Raw genomic sequence first — 8,599 nt, forward strand, 5'->3', positions numbered from 1 at the left:
TCAGCCGCCTACCCCACCTCTCATCTGCTGCCACTTTAGCATCATGCACAGCCCTTCCCGCCCTATTCCTCTTTTCCTTATACCTTTCAAATGACATCTCATCCTTCCTCTGAAGCCACACTTGATATGCACGTCTCTTCTCTTCCACAGCCATACTTACTTCCTTGCACCACCATTTACTTCCTTTTCTTACATCACCACCCACACGTCTCACACCACACACCTCTTCTGCGTGCCCCACCACAGCACTCTTAAATAACTGCCATTCCTCCTCCACACTGCCATTTTCCCGATCTTTCACTGCGCTCCACTCATCTTTCAATTTCTCCTGATACTCTTATCTTTTTCTCTCTTTTATCCAACTCACTCACTTTCAAAACCTCCATGCCATACCTAACCCTCCTAGCTCTCACCCATCTCTTACCTACTCTTAACTTTCCCTCCACCAGGTAATGGTCAGACATACCTCCACCCTCCCCTCTCAGAACTCTCACATCCAACAATCTTCCTATTACATTCCTAGACACAACCACACAGTCCATCAAAGCTCTATCAAAAACCCTTCCACCCTCCTGTCTCACCCATGTATACTTATAAATATCTTTCTTCTCAAACAGCGTATTTCCAATCACCATCTCTCACTCAACACACATCGCTATCATTCGTTCCCCATTTTCATTTCTTCCAGGCACATATGCATACCAACTACGCCTTCAACTGCTACATTTCCCACTCTAGCATTCAGATCTCCCATCATTACCACATTCACATTCGGTCCAAAACTCTGCAGACACTCATGAACATCATTCCAGAAAGACTCCCTTTCTTCTTCATCCCTTTCACTACCAGCCCCATATGGACTCACAAACACCCACAACTCACGTTCAAATTTCGCTTTCACCCACATCAGTCTCGATGACACCTCCTTCCATTCAATCACACACTGCTGTACTTCCGGACTCACTAACAAGGCCACACCTTCTCTTGCCCTTCCTCTATCAACACCTGACAATCTTCCATTCACACTTCGAAACAGACTTACCCTTCCCTTTCATCTTCGTTTCACTCAAAGCTAACACATCCTACTATCTTCTCAAACATTCTCCCAGTCTCCTCCCTTTTAGCCTCAATCGTACTACACCCACGCACATTCATAGACCCAATCTTCAGGGTAAGGGGATAACTCCATCCCCCATCCCTTTCTCTGGCCTGTCTTTTTTTAGGAACTAAAAAACAGAGGAGGAGGTCCCTAGTCCCCTCACCCCGCCCCTTTTAGTCGCCTTTTACGACACGCAGGGAATACGCTGGCAGTATTCTTCCTAACACAACCTGGCCGCATAGTAGTAGTACCACCCCATAGTGCGGCCAGATTGTGTCCCCCCCGCCACAGGGGGGATAGGATACGATAAGGTAATACAGTGTAGGCTATATTATGGTAGGAGACGATAGGGTAAGGTAGAACAAAGTATGATAGGATGGAGTGGTTAGGGTAGGATAAGCCAGGGAGGTAGGTTTGAGTATGGCAGGAGAAGATAGGGTAGGGCAGAATCCTAGAGTATGAAGAGTTTGGCCAACTCGGTTTCGGACCTCACATCGCGCGCTCACCTGTGATTGGCTGAGAACCGGTCACGTGACATATGGGAGCCATATTGCATCCTCACCTCACCTCCTCACTCCCCTGACTGCCATAAGAAAGCACAGAGATCAAGGGGGACGCTACACTTTCTATGGCCGTATCACCTGCTATATACCTATATTTGACCACGAGATGGTATACTGTGCAGCCTGGCGATGTTCCAACCGCACAGGTATGGGTAAGATACTGTACAGGTTTCCTAGAGATCCCACAAGCAGAAAAGAATGGGAAATTAACGTCCGCCGGAAAGACTGGACACCACACAACAGTTCCCATTTGTGTTCTGTGTGTAAATCTGTTCTCATTCCCTCTAATCTTTTTGTTCATCCGTCTGTGTATCTGTCTCTTAAGATTCCTGTCCGTTCTAACTATTGCTGTAGACTGAGATCTACTAAACTTATTAGATAGGCTGGTAGTTATTTATTTGTTTTCGGTTCGGTTTCATGTAAACTTTATATATATATATATATATATATATATATATATATATATATATATATATATATTTCTGTGTGTGTGTGTGTGTGTGTGTGTGTGTGTGTGTGTGTGTGTGTGTGTGTGCAGGGCATTAGGAAGAAATAGCTGAGGAGATTATTCGCTGTAAGGCTTCATATCTACGCCAAAAGACATTCGCAAAAATGAGGCTCAACGCTATAAGTCTGGAGGTGAATTAGGAAGCAAAAGCATGGCTATGAGAGTCGCTGTACAGAAGTATAAGTAAAAACTCTTCAACGTACATTACTTTAAGGCTGTAGGTTATAGTGTGTCCTGTATATAAATATTTTTACTCTGTATATAGATAAATGTTATAATAATGTATTAATGAAGTGGTGGGAAAGAAAATGAAAACATTTAAGGGCTTTAGCAGCTTTTGTACGGGATTTTCAAGCTAAAACAATGTTATTCATACTTGTTAGGCGGGTGTAGGGCAGGCCTTGGTTGGGTTTTCATTTTCTTTCCTCCTGTTATTATACTTTAAAAAGTACTGTCATAATCATCAGCCATATATCTATGTATGTGTGTATTTATGCATGTATGTATATATATAAATATATACGCTAGATAGATAGATAGATAGACAGATAGATGGGTAGATATATACATGTATACTTATACATATATAAAAGACCTGTACCGAAATAAAAGGTTAGAGGGTTGATATTTGTACTTTTAGTCTTGTTTTCATACACCCGGTCGGTGACGTTTAGATGCAAGATGGCGCCCAGTACAGCGGTTGGCCAAACTCTTCCTACTCTATGGCTCTGGGGTAGGGTAGAGCTGAGTAGGGTACGGCGCGGTAGGGAAAAGTATGGCAGGGTAGGGTGGTTTAGGATAGATTTGGATAGGGGTGGGTAGGAGAGAATACAGTAGGGTAGGGAAGGATAGAATAGAGTAGAGTAAGGCAGGATATGGTAGGAAAGGGTAGAGTGGGGTAGGGTAGAACAGAGTAGAGTAAAGAAGGGTAGGGTAGAGTAGGATAGGACAAGGTATAGTAAAGTCGGGTAGGATAAAATAAGGTAACGTAAGGCAGGATAGGGTGGGCAGAGTAGGGTATAGCAAGACTGGGTAGTGTAGGATAGGGTAGAGTAAGGTAAAGTATAGCAAGGTAGGGAAGGTTTGGGTAGGGTAGGGGAGGGGAGGGAAAGGTAAGGAAGGGTTTGTCGGGTAGTGTTGTATGTGGTAAGAAAAGGGAGTACAGAGTAAGTCTGGGTAGGGTAGGGTAGGGTAGGGTAGAGCAGTGTAGGGTAAGGTATTGGCAGGAATAGGGCAGAAGAGTTATTGTGTGGGATACTCTAATAAGATTCGGTAGTGCGGGGTAATACAGTATGACTCAGGGTAAGCTAGGGTAGGGTATTTTAAGATTGATTAAGCAAGGGTAGATGGCAGGGTTTGTTGTGAATGAGCAGGGTAAAACTGGACAGAGAAGAGTAGGGTAGGTGTAAGTAGGGTAGACAATACTATGATAGAATGGGTTATGGTATGATTGGCAAAGTTACTGTAGGGTAGGACAGAGTTGGGTAGGGTAGCGAATATCAGAGTAGGTTAGGGTAGGTAAAGGTGAATCAGTTGACTAAGTGATCAGACATTCTGGTGGCACAAAGCCAAAGTCGTTTGCCGCCGTTCACTACCACTTGTAACTGAAACAAAGGTTAATAACACGATAAAGGGAATGTAAGATTTAGAATACGAAATAAACATGATAAAATATAATGTATAAATGACAAACCTTAAGTAAAAACGTATCCCCTCCATGTGGTAAAGAATATTATAGATATGCACTAACAAGTATGGCAAAATCATACACAGGGGCATTAACTAGGACTCGTACATTATCTCTCATTAAGAAGTGAAGGTGATCCAGCAAGTAGTTTCCAAGATACATCTATTAGTTTCCTTATATGGAAATAGCTCGTAAAATATTTACAATGTGGTAATTTCATATATAAGGACATAAACTAGGACTCATACTCTATCTGTAACATATGAAGAGAATCCAGCAAGAAGTATCCAAAATATAACAAAACAGATTATTCCTTGGTAATAACTCTTAAAGTACAGACAATATGATAATTTTACATACAGGGGTATAAACTAAGACACGGTCTATTTTTCTTGTGATATGAAGCCAATCCATCTGATAGTTTCCGAGATACAGGCCCGGACGGAAAGACGGACATCCGGACTGACAGAAAGACGGACGGACAGGGGCGATTCCTGTATCCCCACCATATGGAATAATGGTGGGGATAATTATAAACTAATAAGTCCTACAAAGGAATCCGGTCTTCGTTCAGGGGAGGGATGCACCCGTAGGTAAGGGTAGGGTAGGAAAAGGAAGGTTAGGGTTGAGTAGAGATGATTAAGGTAAGGCAGGGTAGGAACAGTTACAGCAGGTAAAGGTGGGATAAAACAGGTTAAGGATATGTAAGGCAGGGTAATTTAAATCAAGTTATGAATAGGTGGATCAAGTTTGGGTTGAAGGGGAAGATGTATGGTAGTTTTAGATTATTAGGTTTGGTAAATTTGGGTTGGTCATGCCCATATTGTATAAGGCAGTTCACGTTAAACAAAAGCATATTAGGGTGGCGTAGGGTAGAAACTTAGCTAGTCAAAATTATGTGCTGTGAAACTGTAGTTCTTAGATTAAACTAGGTTAGCTCAAGATAGGTCAGCTTACTTTCCATTTATGTACACATTCCATTATGGTAAGTTACATTTTATTACAACAGATTAAGGCAAAGTAAATATAGGTAGTAATATGTACATACTGTTGCATAAACTGCTTCAGTTCGTGAGGACTTCGGCCTGGTGGTGGCGGTGGTGATGATGTGACAGAGAAGAGCGTGTGTTGACCCGTTGCCTCCTCACACTACTGTGATGCTGGGCTCAGTGTCTTGATTGCACTACCTTCAGCATTCTTCTCTGACATCATCGTTATTTCAGTCTCTCTATGTTGTCACCATTGGTAACCCTGAATATATCTCTTTTGCATTATCTTCCTCACTTTAATCTCTTTTACATCATCTTTCTCTCTTTCAGTCTTTTGTTTCCTATTTTACCCGACTTGAAAGTTTCTGTCTCGCATTAGCTTGCGTTTTTTTTCGTCTTTATTTCTCTTTTGTTTGCATTAATCTATGTTCAGCGTATCACTCTGGCCTTGTCATCTTTTCTTTCACTAAATCTTTATCTGTACTTGTTTAGCTCGAACGTTTTTCTGTTGCATTTATCTTTCAGTTTCTCTTTATTTACATTAATTTGTCTACCTTGAGATTTTCAGTCTTCCACCATCTTCCTCTCTTAGAATCTTAGTTGCATTGTCTCCCTTTCCTTCAATTATTTTCTTTTTCATTATATTTGTAATATAATTATCATGTATAGTTTCTTTATCTTCCTTGTTTGCTCTGTTACTGTCCATCAACTGTTTTTTGTCGCTTCATGTCCATTTGCCTCTCGATTCAATCCCCTCTGCTGCATCTGTACCTCGTATTTTACTTATTTTTCCTCTTCTCTGTTTTCTTGCATCACCTTTTCTTCTCTTATTTTATACTCATGCTAGCGAAGCCAAGTCGGTATTGCTTTACTAGGCTCGCGCGCGCGCGTGCCTGTGTGTGTGTGTGTGTGTGTGTGTGTGTGTGTGTGTGTGTGTGTGTGTGTGTGTGTGTGTGTGTGTGTGTGTGTGTGTGTGTGTGTGGGTGGGTGGGTGGGTGTATGTGTGTGTGTGTGTGTGTGTGTGTGTGTGTGTGTGTGTGTGTGTGTGTGTGTGTGTGTGTGTGTGTGTGTGTGTGTGCGAACAAATAAGTTAAATAGTTTTATTCGGTTTAGTCTTACATGGTGGAGGAGTTGAGGGTCAGCCAAGGGACTAACTAAGAACAAGAAGCGGTGCCAAGGCACAGCAAATCCGTCCCCGGCAGTCGTTTTAGTGCTGACTTACTAACACAAGAGGCTATCTCGTCAAAGATGTCACATATCAAATTTGGAGTAAATCGGGTGAAAATTGACGATTTTATGCCCATTTGAAATTTAAGGCCCAAGTTACCTGACATAGACTCCCCTACCACTAAGTAGGGGGTGGCCCCCCTGCTGTAATGAAGCATGTTATAGGATGCAGATTTGAAAGATGCACCTTTAGGTTTTGTTTTCATGTCGATATGACGAATCTGAATGGAGTTAAGGCGATAAAACGATTTTTACCCATCTACGTCTTTTATTATTTTTTTTTTTTATTTTTTTTTTTTTTGGTCCTACAGCTTGCGCCTTGGTCCAATTTAGCCCCAAATTTAATCTGGTGATCAGAAGGCCATAGCCCGTCATTCCTGTAATATGTCAAAATCACACCAGTAGTTTTTGTGTAAAGTTCTTAACAGACGGACAGACAGACAAACAAACTGACAAACCGAGACAATAACCGTCCCCGAGCCCCTCCGGGTCGGGGACGGGTAACAATAGATCTAAGGTCAAGAATACATGTTATGGACAACTCGAGAAGATTTACTCGATTTAGACCAAACCTCTTGGATGTGTTATGGTTAAGGAAATAATACTAGTTTTGAAGACAGTCAATCAAAGGTCAAGGTAAAAATTGTACCCATATGTGTCTCTGTGCTAGCAAACCAGCTAAAACAATTTTGATGTGACATGCACGAAACTCGGTGGAAGGGTTGAGGGTCAGCCTAGGGGCTGACCGTTTGTTATTGAAAGGAAATAATGGTCACGATCACCTAGCAAGGCCAATCTCAGGGCAGCAAAGACTTTTTAGAAGGGGTTGGGGTGAGGCAAGGATGAATGAATTTGATCAAGAAACAGTAAGTCAAAGGCCAGAGCTACAGTGGAAGGTCAAACGTCAGGGTGACAGGTCAAGGTCTGCTTCAGTGGTATGAATCAGATTTAGACCAAAATTGCTGAAAAGAAAGAGTGAAGATCAAGCAAGTTCAAAGTAAATCGATTTTGAGAGCTATCTGTCGAAAGTCACATGGCAAAGGTCAAAATATGAGTAATGATCGGTCCTAAGGCCACGCAAGCTGTCCTTTCACTGTACCCTTCACTATGTCGCTGTCTCTCTTCCTAGTCCTTTACTCTCTCTCTCTCTCTCTCTCTCTCTCTCTCTCTCTCTCTCTCTCTCTCTCTCTCTCTCTCTCTCTCTCTCTCTCTCTCTCTCTCTCCATTATATGAATTCATTGGTCTTCCGTTCTTCTTTTTCCTAATACATTTTTACGTTTTTGTGACCGCCTAGCCTCAGTACATTTTACTCCATCACTGACACAGGTGCAGAGGAGGGGCGCCTTCACACGGTGGTGCCGATATAACCAGACGGTGGAGCTTCCTATTACCCCCAGACGCTCCAGCTCTCCCCGGGAAGGACACTAATGGACTGCAGGAGAGAGTAATTTTAGCTTGAAGTCCGCTGGGTATACACTACAATTACTACTACTACCACTACTACTACTACTACTACTACTACTGTTATATTTCTACTACTGCTTCTACAGCTGCTACTGTACTACTACTACTACTGCTACTACAACTGCTACTACAGTATAGTACTACTACAGCTGCTACTATACTACTACCACTTCTAATACAACTACTACTATACTATTACTGCTGCTACTCTTACTACAACCGTTACTATACTATTACTACCACTACAACTGCTACAGTACTATACTACTACAACAGCAACTACTACTACTACGATTACTACTACTACTACTACTATAATACTACTGCTGCTACAACAACAACAACTACTACTACTGCTACTATACTATTACTACTGCTACTACTACTGCTATTACTACTACCGCTAGGATGACAACAAAGACGAGTATCCCATAAGATGAATACAACTTTCAGTAATACGAATGCAATATATAAGACATCAAAGTGAACAGATTATTTCAAACGTTTCCACCTCTTGCTAAGCGATTTCTATTGTTTGCGGAATTTAGGCTCCTGGCGATGCACGGAATGAGATAAATGTCATAATACTGAGATGATAATCCCTTCACTCCGAGGACGTATTTTATATCTTATTCTTGCTCCTGCCAGACGAATTTATTCAATTTGCGTGAGATAATTCAAGATGGGATCCTTTCCTGACAAGGCGTCTCTTCTAAACAAACAGAAATAGTCCCCTTGTCTGTTTCCATCTTACTCCTCACCCATCTTAGGATTGCAGATGTTAGTCGTTATTATTCCGAAACTACGTCGGTACATTGCACGAGAGAGAGAGAGAGAGAGAGAGAGTCACAGGCAAAAGATGGAATGTGCTGCGTTCAGGCAAGTTTTGCCTCCTAAGCATCTCTCTCTCTCTCTCTCTCTCTCTCTCTCTCTCTCTCTCTCTCTCTCTCTCTCTCTCTCTCTCTCTCACGAGCTTGACACACCTCCTTCCTGCCTTTCTCCCTATTCCTACTATGGCTGCCTTACTCTGCATGTCCTACAAAATGAAGTATACTACTGATT

This window comes from Coenobita brevimanus, chromosome 67 (genome assembly GCF_032717465.1).
Source record: "Coenobita brevimanus isolate Jiangsu-jjx chromosome 67, ASM3271746v2, whole genome shotgun sequence".
NCBI lineage: Eukaryota > Metazoa > Arthropoda > Malacostraca > Decapoda > Coenobitidae > Coenobita > Coenobita brevimanus.